We start from the raw sequence: 15,791 nt of genomic DNA on the forward strand, positions 1-15,791 counted from the left end.
TACATGCGAAAGTAACTCTGTCTGTCTGTCTGTCTTGCTTTCACGCCTAAACCACTGAACCGATTTTGATGAAATTTGGCATAGAGATAGTTTGAGTCCCGGGAAAGGACATAGTTTTTATCCCGGTTTTTGAAACAGGGACGCCCGATAAAGTTTTTCTGTGACAGACAAAATTCAACGCGGGCGAAGCCGCGGGCGGAAAGCTAGTGTTGACAATATGTTTTTGGTGACCGTGTAGGGCAAAACACGCGCTGGAGACCCGGCATAAGAAAACAAATTTTCAGTATTCAATTAAAATAATAAGCTAATCTAAGATTTAGTAGTTCTGAAATACAGCATGATAGACAGATTCGGTAAGGGTAGGACTAAAGAACTGGCAACTTTTTAAAAAACCTTGTAGTCACTCCTTTCAGTTGTAAAAGGCAGTACTCAGGCCATAATATAATTTAAATTGGATCAAGTTTTTAAATGCAAGTACTAAACGCAATGGCACGACACTGAGGCAATCTCCCGGCACTTCTTGACACGACACGCCCAGCAGGAATGAAATTTGGGATTTGATAGTGACTATGGGTTAGGTGGTGTGTAATCTGTGGATCTATTGAGGGAGGCGATTCATGAATGATTCATTTATGGAACTATTTTTAAATTAGGAAATTAAAATTCTGTTATAGAAAAAATATATCTGTAGAAAATACCTATTACTGCTACATTTTTACTAATGCATTAAAATGTCTTTGCCACAAAGCTTTTTGAACAATTAATGAAATTTTTTAATTCTCTTAATAAAAGAAAAAAATATCGTATTCTTTAAATACGATATTTTTTTACTAAAAGGTGCTCATGAAGTGTCTTTATCTATTTAATTGGCTGCAAGAACATTTTGACCTACATTTGGCAAGCCCAATGAACTGGCTCATTTCTTTGGACTGTGTTGCAAGAGCCTGTGTCCTGCTCGCAATTTAGACACGTAATTAGTGGAATGCTTTCGAATGCGCTGCGCATATAGTGCAGCGGCGGTAATGTAATATATGCTACACTATGGAGATATCTCTGTCAGGCAGCTTCTGTGTCTAGCCTTGTACATAAGGAAGTTATGTGGCCTGTCGGACCAGAAAAATTCGAGACATACACGATAGCGATAATGCCGCCTAAAAGCTCCTTTGTGTATTTCTGGTTTTGTGTGGTTTACTATAAAGTGTTTTATCTATCTAAATGTTCTTTCTATACGTTAAACACTGTAATTTAACCTTAACTATAACAATAACCGCGTTTTTTGTATGGAGTTTGACAGATCTTTGACGTTTGTTAATAACTTTAAGTAAGATGATGCAACTCAGCCGAAATGTGTCTTATATTTATGATTTGATAGAATACAATTTGTTGAAGACATCTTGTCGTTTGGTGGTAAGCACATTTTGAATTTCATTTCATTTTGAGCTTCTTAGTGGAAGTTTCTCGTAAAAGAGCTTTTACAGTCCACATACTAAAATATGTTGTCAAAGTATATACCAACATACTCACATACCCACTTTGTCTATAACAAAGTGTTTCGTTTTCCAAAAGGAATTTATGGCAAACGGAGCCGCGTGCGTATGTAGGTTCAGAAACTGTAGATTTATCAGTATCTGTTATTGGCGGGCATTTTTCCACTGATAGGAGATCCCTTTAAGATGCCATTGAATCCCTCTATAAATCAGTATCAGGCGAAGAGTATCGTCGCCACCCTGTACCATGTGAGAGTAGCGATAGAGATAGATCGCCCGACTTGATAGTGCCGTGGTAAGGGAAGTTAAATGAAATGTATGTTAATTAAAATTTATTTTAATATTCTTGCTATTTAGTACGTAGCTTCACAAATATCATATGTACTTTGAAAACGTCACTTTTAATATAATTTCTCAGAAATTCAGAATTACATATTCCTTGTAGTTTTATTTCTAGCTTTATTTGTTTGTTCTGAGCGATGTTGCCAACTCTGCTTTAGCACAGAGAAAACTATTATAAAATAAAAATAAATGCTTATAGGGTAAACCACCCAATTATTGGCACTTTAAGCAGCTACTTCACAAAACCGGAAAAAATTGCATGTAAAAATAATTATGTTTTATCAAAGAAAAAATCATTTATATTGGTCTTTTAATCTTTGCAGAATATTATAAAGTACTTATCATTAATAAATTAAGTCATTTATTCAATATAGTGTACCTTTTAAAAAAATACCTCAAAATACCAGTTCCTGGCATAGCCAAACCTTTTATTGGCAGTGATAATTACCTATTATTGGCACTGTTCTCGCAAGACTGAAAAATAGCTGCTAGGTCTTATGTAGAGGTTTTAAAGAGATTCATGATAGAAATAAACAAAATAAAATTCTTTGTTATAAGAAAAGTAACATTTATTTGTATAGGAACATACCATATCAGTTCTTATATTTAAATATGGTTTTAAACTTTCCATAAACACTTTTATCAAATCTTCTTTTCTCTTCGGAAATACTTTTTTGCTACTGATTTTTATTTTATCCAGTTAACAAAAAGCTGTTCTTCCTCGTCAGTTAAAATTGTGAACGGACCGGGCTTAGAGCGATGATCAGGACGTTTCAATCTGAATTGTATAGTAGACCGTGGTACCACTTTCAAAGACTTTCAAAGGCTTATTCCAATAATCCCGGGGATTAGTGAACTTTTTATTCATTAATCCCCGCTAACGCCAATGGAGCTTATAATGGGGATTAATGAACTTTTTAGTTTATTTTATTCAAAAAACTACGTTAAAAAATAAAATACTAATGTAAGAATCATGTACCTTCTATTTATTATTGGACAAGAACTCACTTATTGATTATTTTTATAATCAAATTAAATTAAATTTAAACCTGATAACAAAGCTATTAATTTACACCATTTTTATCTTGTTACATCTTGGCCCAAATTTGTATGTAATCGTTTCCATCTTCTTTTAAATGATGAATGGAGAATAACGATTCAATATCCATAGTGCTTTTGGTTAATCAGGTGTTTTTTTTTTTAAGTATTGTGATCAGTCTTAAATTTAATGTAATTTGATAATAAAAATAATAAGTGAGTTCTTATTCAGTAATAAATAGAAGGTACCTGATTCTTACATGAGTATTTTATTTTTAACGTACTGGGGATTAATTAACTTTTTAGTTCATTAATCCCCATCGTAAACTCCATTGGCGTTAACGGGGATTAATAAACAAAAAGTTCACTAATCCCCGTTGACGGGGATTGTCAACGGGGATTAGTGGAATATGACTTTGAAAGGCTTTGAAAGTGGCTGAAAAGATAATATTTTTTATTGGCACCTTTTTAACCAATGTTTGACACCCGTGCCAATAAATGGATTTTATATAATTGGCAGTGGGCCAACATTTGGATTGGTGTATCCAAAACGTTAAAAAATATTTTAAATGCAATTTAAACACAATTTTGAGACAACCAAGGTATAATTTTTAATAAACTCAAATTATTTTAAATACCCTTTTATTGGCATGTGTGCCAAATGCCAATAAAATGGATAAACGGATTTTACGCATACCAAATGTTGGCACACCACAAATAATTAAAAGTTGGCGGTTAAATTATAAAATAATGTTTTAAAAAGGCAGTTAATATATTCAATAATAAGACAAAATGATTATGTATAGGGACAACAAAATAGATTTGCATTTTTTTTAAAGATTATGATAGCTCTTACCTTAGTAAAAAACGAATATTTCGATTGTTTTTTTCGCACAGGTCGCGGTTTGTCAAACAAATGGTTGATGCGCCGCGATGTTTGAAAAAATAAAAAACGTGTGTAGCCAGTTGAGTAATAAATGATATTACTGTACAATTTCTACTAAAAAATATAAGGTTTGGCTACAAAAAACCTTTATTTTCTTAAAAAACTGGAGCATGCCAATAAATTGGTAGAGTGCCAATGATTGGGTGGTTTACCCTACTTTTTTCAAATATAAATTTTTTTTTTGAGAAGCATTTCAAAAAAATTTGGCAGAAAATGGCCAGCATTTGATTTTTATTAACTGTTTCTCGAACAAAAAGCAAGTTGTATTACGAGTAATTATGCAAAATGTAGATCAAGGAATGTTTTCATACAGTACGCATTATTTTTTAATGTCAAAGGAAGTACAAATATAGAGCCGAAAAAACGACCACTTACTTTACAAGGTGGTAATCGAAAACCAGTGCAACAAAATACTTTCCGGATTCTATACAATTACTGAGTGGCCTTCAGCATCCGTTGAGTTAGCTATACCGATTAATAAGTATGCCCCGCCATTGCAGCCTTTCGCGGCCCGCGCGTTTGACATTTCACTGCGTTTTCGCGCCAAAGCCGCGCGGGTTTGTGTATCCGAATGCGTTTTTGTTTTTTAATTCGCGATCGAAATTTGAATTTGGAAAGAGGGTTGACTGAAAAAAAGTTTAGTAAGTTTTAATGGCCGCTGGTGTGATTTGGATTTTGTGATAATGTTTAGTGATTAATTTTTAATGTGAATTTATTGGACTTTTATTGGTGATTGGAGATTTTTCTGGTAAGTAACTTATTATCAAACTTTTATAGACATTCAGGTTGCTTTTGATTTAATGATAAAGGTCTTACATGATACGATACATAACCCACAGGACTAACATGGCTAGGTATTTAAATCACTAGGGCTAATTATTTTCATTTGTTGTCAATATTATTTTATCAATCTATCTATAGAAATTGATATTGCAAATCAATGTCTGTGCAATTTTTACCTGAATGCCTCGATGCGAAGGAGGGTAAGTAATGTGTTTGGAGATATTTACTATGTAGATTCCAATTTTACTCATTATCCATTTACTAAAAATGAAATTATAGGAGTTATAGGCATACTTAACAAATGATTTTTTTCTGGAACGTATTTAGGTACTATACAGTGACCTGACATGTAAGTTTGTGAAATTTTCGCCAGTTTCTTGTAAATCTTAACATCCATCCATATGAAATTAGTATCTTAGTACATTACATACCTACTTACATTGTTATGCTTGAGTCAGGTGAACTTTACCGTACATTTAATATTAGCATAGTTTTTATGCAATGCCGGTAGTTTCGAAAGGCTTTGTACTAAGTATTTACAATTAATGAATGAATTCGTTGCCTTTAATGGCGGCTACACTTTGTTTGTTCATTTTATTGTTTATTTCGAGTTGTGTAAATGTAAATTAATGTGTACGATTTTACATTTCCTATCTTTCACATAATTATGTTTTAGACAGTTATTACTGGTATTGCATACCATACAAAATTTATTAGGAAGACAAGATTGATACAGCAAAATTTAGGCGGTCTTATAGCTAGAAAGCAATATCTTCCAGACATTACAGTGGAGGACAGTTTTATTTCCATTCATTAAAGATAAGATGTTTTCGATTTAATCGATAGATCATTATTAAATTATCACCTGTCAAGAGTAGTTCATACATTTAAACTATTAACGAATATTTCAAGATGAGCTTTTCTAAAAAAGTTTAGATTTTTCGGTGCTTCGTAAGCAACCTCTACTCTAGTTTACTAAGCGAATTGTCGGACCTACTTGTCCGATGTAGTTACATTTCTACCTAGTCTGACAAGTGAGTTGTCGGACAAGTAGGTACCTAGTTAGATAAAAAAAATCAAATCAAATCAAATCAAATCAAATTAGTTTATTGCAATTGTAGGTACATATCATACATTGATGGATCTTAAATTCAAACGTAAAATTGTTCAGCTACAATTTGCCAAGCAGATGGCGTGCAATATACGTATAAATGGTTACTTAATACTAATACCTGTTCATTTTATAATTTTACATGCAAACATTTTATGATCACATTTTTAAATTGTCCAGGAGGAATTCGTTAATGGAGTAGTATGCCTTCTCAACCAGAAAGTGAAATAATGCATTTTTAAAGGAAATTAATTCTTCTTTATTCCTTATGTTGTCCGGTAACTTATTGAAAATACGTGGTGCCATGCCCGTGACATTTTTCGTGAACAAAGCAGTCTTATGTGTTTTCGAGCATATTTTGTTTTTATGACGTTTACTATTTAATGTCTCAAATAACGATAAGTTCTTTTTAACGAAAAGGCAGATTTCCTGTATATAAATACACGGCAGAGTCAGCAGTTTCAATGACCTAAAGTGTGGTAGACAACTATCGGTTGGTCGCAATTTGCACAGAGCTCGAACACATTTCTTTTGTGCTCTGAAGACTGTTTCTCTATCCGTGGAGTTACCCCAGAAGATGATTCCGTAACGGATCGTTGATACGACATATGCGTGGTATGCTATTAAAACAGTGGGTTGATTAACGAGTCGGGCAAGTCTATATAAAGCATATGAATATTTGTTTAGCTTTTTGCACACTGTTTCTGTCTGAAATTTCCATGTCAAATTATTATCCACCCAAAGACCTAGGAACTTTGTTTTGTCGGTTTCTTCTATTTTTGTTTGTTTAAATTTAATGTCCAGATTTAGTTTATTTGTGTATTGTTTAAATGTCATGATATGCGTCTTGCTTAAATTTATTTTAATATTATTTGAAATAAGCCATTCAATTACATTGGAAAGTGTCATATTTATGTCAGATTTGTAGGATTCTAATTTATCTCCAGTAAATAATATTGTACTATCGTCAGCAAATAAGGTCATTGAGTAATCTGTAACTTTAGGCATGTCATTAATGTAAATCAAGAAAAGTAATGGTCCAAGGATACTTCCTTGGGGGACTCCATACTTTACCAGTTTTCTTTCAGAACAAAAACATTTAAAAAAGTAAGTAAATTAATTGATAGGTCGTGTCATCCGATTCTTTCTTCGATGATGATGATGATGCATGATTAACTTTGAATAGCATGTTGACGTTGATTAATATCGCTACTGGCTTCTTAAAACGCCTTGGCAGTGTTTGCACAAAAACTGTCCTCAGGCGCTAACCGGTCTTATTGTGGTAGGGCGCCCACGCTTTATGCATATCGTGGACTGGCAGGCCACCCACTCGGTGGACCGACGATCTGGTGAAGGTCGCGGGAGCACCTGGATGCGGGCAGCGCAGGACCGGTCGTGAAAATCCGTGGGAAGCCTTTGTCCAGCAGTGGACGGAATTGGTTGAAACGATAATGAGACTGAAAATTATGGTTATGTGACAAATTCAATATGTAGGATTTTATCTGGAGTTTCTTTGCTCCTTTTTAATTTTCTTTTTGTGTCAAATAAAGTTTTTGTTATCTTATTTAATTGTTCGTGACTCAGAAGGTTGCTTCATCATAATCGGAACCAACCTTCTACTTAACAAACGAAAAACTGCATCGAGTGGTCATTTCCGCCCGCGGCTTCGCGCGCGTGGACTACATTACTACATATTTTACGGAACCCTATTTTTTTCCAAAATAAAATTTAGCCTGTGTTACTCGTGGATAATGTAGCTTTCGAATAGTGAAAGAATTTTAAAAAACGGTCCTGTAGTTTTTGAGCCTATTCATTACAACCAAACAAACAAACAAACAAAGTTTTCCTCTTTATAATATTAGTGGAGAAAAAAAAAAACTAAAGTAAGTAGGTAAGTTGTACGTTGGACAATACAAAATAAATTGTTAAATTAACGAAAGATAAAAAAATCTCATTTTAATTTTGCAATTAAGCTTTTAAAAAGCACTTTTAAGATACTCTTAACATTTGATGTCACGTCGGGGTCACCAATGTAGGTTTTTATCGTAACCTATTTTATAAACTCGTGTAAGTGTACCTATTTAGTGTCTGTATAAGAATGTTAATTTATCTGACTCAAAGTTAACTCAAGTTGGTAAAGTGTGAGGATCCTAGCTATCCTGGGAGTTACTGCCACTGACCTTCAATGAAATACGAATATACCGACCAATAGAAACGCAATTTTATTTTACTTAAATTTCCCAAAGCTAACACGTTTGCCCGAGCCGGTCAGTGCGCAGTAACTGGCCGACTCTTTGATTCACACGTCACACAAGCATTCAAAATCGCTGACATACACCTTTCATACTACATGTGTCCCTACAAATGTATAGGCTACCTACTTTAATACAACTACATCTTGCGTCCTAAACAGTCCTGCATTTCTGTACACCGTGTGGTCACTGTACCATGGTGTGCTATACGAGTTCACAATAACATTATTGTCGTCGGTCCTTACGCAATGAAAGCAAAGTGTAGCAGGTTGTGTTCTCGGGGTGGACCACTAAATTAAAGAAATACCTTATTTGGGTGAAATATGTGGTCATGTTTGAATGAAAGTATTTGCCAACAAAGTAAGTTTTTATCATTCTTGAGACGAGGGCTAGGACACTTTAAACCCATTTAGAGTTAATAGTACCTTACCTAAGAAGTATTTTCATCACGTCAAATAATTTGTCTAGTCTAGATATGCCCGGTGCTTAATAAATAAATGTATTCTTTGTTTGTACTTAAGTAGGTACATTATGCCTTTTTCAGAGTAGCTCTACACGTTCTAAACTTAATTTGTCAAGCTGTAGGAAACCCTAAAAATACGAGTATGAACTTAGGACTACCTAGTTGAAAATCTATAGCGTGTGCTCATCCGATAACATTTACTTCCGAAAATAGAACTCACAACCGAATGTTAAGTTGCGGCCGATATCAAAATAATTTTTGGGTAAGGTTTTAGGGCCAAGACCACTTAAAATATTTCAGAAACTTGCCCACATTGCGTCGCACCAACAAGGTTACATCGCGCGTGCATACGAGTACAATATAATAAGTAAATAATTGTATTATTATAGTAAACATTGCAACGGTCACGCGATCCTAAATATTTGTTTCACAATAAGTTGCCAAACGTCGCCTTGGCATTTCCGATGCATGTTGGAACTTGGAAGATGTTATTTTAATGTTGGTTAGTAAAGGTCAATGTTAGAATCATCGCTGGAGGCAGAAACATCATCATGAAAATGCTCAGCATGACTCAAAAGTAGAATTTGTACTAGCAACTAGATATTACTTGTAAACAAATATTTAAATTCAAAACAGCAGCTTATCTATACTTCTATACTAATATTATATGCGAAAGTAACTCTGTCTGTCCGTCCGTCCGTCTGTCTGTCTGTCTGTCACGCTTTCACGCCTAAACCACTGAAGCGATTTTGATGAAATTTGGCATAGAGATTGAATCCCGGGAAAGGACATAGGATAGTTTTTATCTCGGTTTTTGAAACAGGGACGCGCGCGATAAGCTTTTTCTGTGACAGACAAAATTCCACGCGGGCGAAGCCGCGGGCGGAAAGCTAGTGTGTCAATAAATTATTGAATTTGCCTACTTAACCAAAAATATAAAATATGTATTACAATTAAAAAAAAAAAATAACACTAAGTACTTATGTACCATCTCTATCAAACTGGTTTTTAGATTTGATTCACAGCCATCGAGACAGCTGAAACTAATTTCAAAATTCGAATACATAACAAGTAGGTAATTCTTGTTATTCACGATTTTGATTGCCCATTATGTTGTAAATAAAATTTTTAGTCCTCTTCATGATATTATAACATTATTAAATTCAAAGTAAAGACTAAAGACCGATGCCTGGGTGACTAATCCTAGGTGACTGGTAAAGCATAAATAAAGTCTTACGCGAAGTTTCAAAAAATTAAGACTAAAGCCTGGTCCGTGAGCACGTAGAATTTTGTCCAATGACCCCAAGCAACCCAGGATCCTTATCGCTCGCGCGTCGCACGGACCAGGCTTTAGCTGTGCCTGTTAAATAAAGATTGCCATCTCGTCTCTACCTGCTGTTGTTACCGCCTCAAGCATTTCGTAGTTTTTCCCAATAATCTAAATAATAGCATGCAATTGGTCAATCAAACCGTCTGCGGTCTCGAAGGTAACGTGCCGCAACCGGCCCTTAGAGCGTGAGAGATTATACGCCGCGGGCGCAGATTCGGGCAAAGAGTAACAGAAAGACAGAAGTGACGCTTCATATACTAGAGTATAAAACGATGTAGACATCGTTTTCTTGAGGATAGGTAGGCATTAACTTTGCATAATGCTCCTATAGCTTTTAATTGATAATTCAAGCCAATTAATTTAAGTTCAGAATGTTTTGTTATTATTAAACGAGTAGAGAACGAAGTATCATTATGTAAATTTATATTGATCCTCTGTTATGAACAGCATTCATCCAATTTATGTATCACCTATTGACCCTATCAATAGATCAACACAGCCTCCAGGCAATTACTACGATCATTATTGTCTGTCATAAAATTATGCTCTACCTAATAATCTAAGTTCTTGTCTTGCGTAGTATAATTATTATAATATCATTTTACAATAGAATAAGCGTCTGTATAATTCTGTGTTTTTAGGGTTCCGTAGTCCTGACAAGGAACCCTTATAGTTTCGTCATGTAGCCGTCTGTCTGTCTGTTCGGCCGAGGATTTGCTTGGAAACTATTGGCACTAGAGAGCTGTAATTTTGTGGAGGTTAGTTCGGTATTTTATTACTGTGTATGGTACTGATATTTTAATATTCTAGAGAGTTGTTAATATCTTTAAAATTTTACTACATAATTTAGGTAAAATGAAATTCGGCGTCTTTTGATATTTTCGCATGGTTGGTTTGTGCCCAGTCTTTACTCTTTGCCAAGATTCAGCATCAAGATCGATCGCCAGTGAACGGTTACGAAATCGATACGGATTCGAATAGTAACATTATACAATTGTGTTAATCGTCGCGGTATCATTTATCAATTGACTTGTTATAGATTAATTTACCAGATCAATTTAAATGGGACGTTCTCAATGACGTGAAAAATGCGATACAAATCTGAGTTAGTTGTAGAAAATTATGTAAATAGGCGCAAGTAAATAATCTCCATTGTCATAATTTGTCTTGTACAAATTATTAATAGTCCCGTTAAACCCTCGTGCTTGGTTAAAACAGTTGTGTTATGAGTGGGTTCAACACAATAGTCCAGCGGGTTTTGAACAAGCGTTCTTCGGATCTCAAGTCAAATTCAACATTTGATTGCATGTCACATGAAGGTATCAGGCTGGCCGACTGCCAGCCTGATACCTTCATTGCTGGGCTATTGCCGCTTATTATTCCATGGGGCATATAAACAGTACTGATACTGCCCACAGCGATATAAGAACCGGTTGATCTGCGTTAATCGGACGACTCAGGCGCTCCCGTGACAATTGCGTAACGGCTCCGATCCGATTACCACATGAGTAAACACAGGTTAACAGGCTTTGGTATGCGGCAGTTAAGATAAGGTGGATTGGTTGGTGTCAGGGGTCAAGCGATTTTACTTTGACAGGCTTTCAGTTTCATTAGTACCTACTTGAGTTATAGGGTTCAGTACCCAAAGGGTGCCAACCAAAAGGGTGGTGTAGTTACCGTGGTGATTCTACCACTTTCCTTTATTATTTTAAAATGGCTCGTATGGCGGTAATTTACGAGACCATTATTATTTATCATTCTTAGGCTGAGTTGCACCACCTAACTTTGATCGTAACTATAACGATAACCGGTGCTTTTTGTATGGAGTTTGACAGATTTTTGACGTTTATCAAAGTTAAAGTAAGATGGTGGTGATGGCCTTAGAGTTAACTTTTACACATTTTGGAGTTTGACAAGATTAAGCCAAGCCACTCAGCCGATTATCGAAATTAGTCACCTTCGAAACTTCCAACGCACTTTCATTTGTACGCAACACTCTTGAATGTATGTAAATTTTACTAAATGTCACTTGCAATAGTCTGTCCAGCGCTGTAGTGCTAGAAGTGTTTTCAATAGGCACTGCTATACAGGGTGTCTTAAAGTCAAATCTTAGATTATTTATTACAATCTCAACAGAAAAGTGAACAGGCTATTTATCTCAATATATGTATAACTTAAAGGTGACTGCATGTCTGACTGACATAGTGATCTATCAACGCACAGCCCAAACCACTGGACGGATCGGGCTGAAATTTGGCATGCAGGTAGATGTTATGACGTAGGCACCCGCTAAGGATTTTACGAAACTCCACCCCTAAGGGGGTAAAACGGGATCCACTCGTACGAAGTCGCGGGCGCGCGCGCCGCTAGTTATATGATATAGTTTTTGCAAGATTGCAAATGGTGAACCACAGTTTGAAGGTAGAGTCGTGTTTTTACTAAAAGAGTACTCGTTACTTCGTGGTTGGGACGTGTAGAAAAGGGCGTATGGACTAATAAATAATTTGAATTTGAGTCATTTAATTAGGTGACTTCAAACTTACGAAGTATAGATAGATACCTGGTAATAGGTACATTATACTTTATTGTGTGGATTACTGCTGAACATAAATAGTAGATCAATTACTACGTGCGTATAAATAGTATTACTATTACATCAGTTAAAATACATCGTTTTTACCGTTAAATAACTTTACAGATCATACTACGTGCGTTTATAAAAGCAATACTATTGCAGCAGTTAAAAATAAATCGTTTTTGCCTATAAATAACTTTAGAGATAATTCACAAAAACCAAAACTGGGACAAAGATTGGGCAAGGCAATTCGTTGCCACCCTGTATGGATAAGTTCTCGAGTTAACTCTCACGCGTCTACAACTGCACTACAATACGTTACAAAATTATCGCGTACGTTTTGCGTAAGTAATTCACACTTTATTCACAACGCGGCATTATGTGTTCCATGATTTTACGTTTTTTTGGAAACGTTATACGAGGGTAACCTGCAGCGTTTGGCACATGTTCTTATTTATTCATTTATTCACATGAAAAAGTCAGTCTTTGTGATGGTTGGTATGTCATAGTACCTACTAGTATTAAGTTGTTATTTAGTTCTCTATTTCGAACTCCTTTATTCTTCTGATTAAATTCTTCGCTAGCTCCAAGACAGTATAGTAAGGCTATCTCCCGCAGGGTTCCTAACCAACGCTGGTTAGGTTTAATTGGACTGTAGATCTTGGATTCTTGGCTAGTAGTTGCAGTGGTAGATTAGTCTCGTATTTTCGCAAATCCCGTACTGCTCTTCGTCAAAACTTTTTTATTTTTTTTATGCAGAATAAGGCAGGTATTTAACTGCATATCCTGATGTAAGCGAAATACAGTCTAGGAAGGTGCATATCTGCCCTGTAAATACCTATTAAAGAAAAGGCCCGGATTATAGTATTCGGGATATAAATCCTGGCTATCCACAGGAGTTGCAGAGGCGGGAAAACGACCACCGTCTGTAGATTAGACCTTTATCACTGCTGTCAAAACTTACCTTTTTTCAATTCTATTAAATAATCTCTATTCAAGCAGCTTCTTCAACGTGGTCACCCCAGCGCCGGTTAAGATCGCAGGCATGTCGAAAACGTCAACAAAACTTAATAAAACATCGGCCGCGGTCAAGGGCGCGCCTTTCGTTTGAATATTCATGGCTGCTGTTTACAAAATATTTGCGTTATCGAGATTGCTCGCAATGCTGGGAACCAGATGAATTTGGGAAAGATATGTTGATTATGATTGTTAACCTTTTATGGGGCTCTGTCTCACTAATTGCCTCATAATAATAATAATATAAGGTCGATACTTAATTAACGACAATATTATGTTGTGGCCCTTATAGGGCTGAATCATCATTAATAATTTTTTTAACCACTGGCATTCCACTGTTAAACAGAGGGTTTTATATGTTAAACTTATTTTTACCTGTAAATAGAACCAATTAGAATATGTAAACATTTACTTAATTTGTGACTCCGAGAAAGTAGAAATCATATTGCTAGAGGGGTCACCACATCAGAGAGCCGCGCTGCGTCCAAGATGTAAATTTTTCTCTCCATTAAATCATCATCAACAGCCCTTTACAGTCCACTGCTGGATGACTCTGAGCCTCCTCCACTACTTATAGTGGAGGGTTTTGCCATAATCTCCACGCTTGGCAGGAGGGTTGGAGATCGCAGTTTAAAAGATTGATGTTTTTCAGAGAGCGCTGCTGCCCATTCTCTGTTTGATGTGTAGTCCCTAAGTCGCCTCTTACGACACCCGCGGGAAGAGTAGGGGTTGGTGACAAATGTATTCTACTCTGCCGTCACCACACGGCCATTAAATCATATCAAATCAATCTATTCTGGCTGAATAGTGTCTTCTTAATCGGTAAAAATTAGTAACGCAACGAATTGCCAATGATTAACATGCTAAGTGGATTACCGGCGCGCGCGCACGGTGAGGCAACGTCATGCGTTGCTGGCTTGCACATTTGGGAACCTTCTAGAGCTCCTGGATTTCAGGCATTTGCTTTGAAATGTACACTTTGAAGGTTACATTACATTGCTGCATTAATTGGATCAGGAATGTGTTTTCGTATTCGTAAAACTTGAGCTATTTTAAAACCTCGTTCAAAACCTTGCAAATCTGGTTTTAGCAGGAACTTCACCTTGCTTTAATTTGCTTAATTTAATCAGATAATTTATGTAGGGAAATATTATTTTACATAAACTAGAGCGAACTAACTTTTATAATGCGAAGTTAAGGACTGGAATTCGCTGCCTGCTGCTGTCTTCCCGAACATAAGTTATTCGCCTCTTCAAGGCGGGAGTGAATAGGCACTTACAGGGCAGATATTAGATGTACCATACTAGATTGCATCTCACTTAACATTAGGTGTGGTATCATGAACACCTTCTTTAAAAGTTGATCTTTCCTGATCTGGAGGGTTTCGGTTCGATTTCTAGACAATTAATCGAATTATCGAAGAATCACTTTTTGTGATTGTTCTGAGTTTAATTCCAACTTCAGAAACTCAAAATCGAACTGAACAAGATAATAACGAAGAAATGTCGTGTAATTATTATGCGTGTTCCCAGAGAAGTTGCGTAATCGTGACATAACAACAAAACGTCTTATTACTGTGGTTGACAGAAAGGTAGAGTCGGCATAACATGTTCCTTATTGATGGGAATCCAGAATTTTTTTATGTTTTCTTCGTGATATAATATGTAGAGCGTAGGCATAACAACCATAAGCTCGTACAGTCAGCGTCAAATAGTTCGGTGACACCCAAAGTGGCCAAAAATTCGCAACACAACCTTATTCCAAGTAGCTAACGCCCGTACCTATTCACAAACATTACAGTGAGGTCTCACAGTGCGCGTGGACACACAGGGTGACACACGAACCAATCACAGACCTCTATTCAACGCTGTGCGTTCGATTTGCTGCTTCACTTAGGGCTGATTTTTCAATCGTCGGATAACTTTTATCTGTAGATTAATTTTGGCACATTGACAGGTCCAGTATGGAAAATATGTCAAAATAACAAGTTTATTCTTCAGTTAAAAGTTATCTGACGATTGAAAAATCGGCCCTTAATCAAACATCGTTTGTGAATACGGGCGAAAGAAGTGATGCGAACTTTTTGGCTACTTTGGGTGTCACGAACTACTTGACTGACTGCACCATTTATCCGACTGCAGAATGTAGGGCAATATTTAACAAGTTTCTTTGTGGCCGTCCTTGTGTCATGATGAAACCCCATAATTGAGATAATTTTGTATTTTTTCCAACTCTACAACAATTTAATTTCCCAATTCTCCGAAAATTATTTAAATGCATTATTACATTTCACGTGCTCTGTAATTGCTGCTTTTGATGACTTAATGCATCATTTGTTGACATTTAAAACCAATCTCGCGGTTGCATCACAGTTGATTGTTGGAAATCAATTCGCGACCACCGGGGCAACGAGAGGAAAAACTGTCTGTCTGTCTGTGACATTGTTG

The 15,791-nt window shown here is 36.0% G+C and overlaps 1 protein-coding gene across 1 annotated transcript in view; it reads left to right on the forward strand.

Annotated features, from left to right (window-relative positions):
* LOC135082629 (beta-1,3-galactosyltransferase 1-like) overlaps positions 1–15,791 on the forward strand; it is a 307,135-nt gene that overhangs the window by 50,522 nt on the left and 240,822 nt on the right. The gene's annotated exons all lie outside the window — the stretch shown is intronic.

The sequence above is a fragment of the Ostrinia nubilalis genome, chromosome 22 (assembly GCF_963855985.1).
Source record: "Ostrinia nubilalis chromosome 22, ilOstNubi1.1, whole genome shotgun sequence".
NCBI lineage: Eukaryota > Metazoa > Arthropoda > Insecta > Lepidoptera > Crambidae > Ostrinia > Ostrinia nubilalis.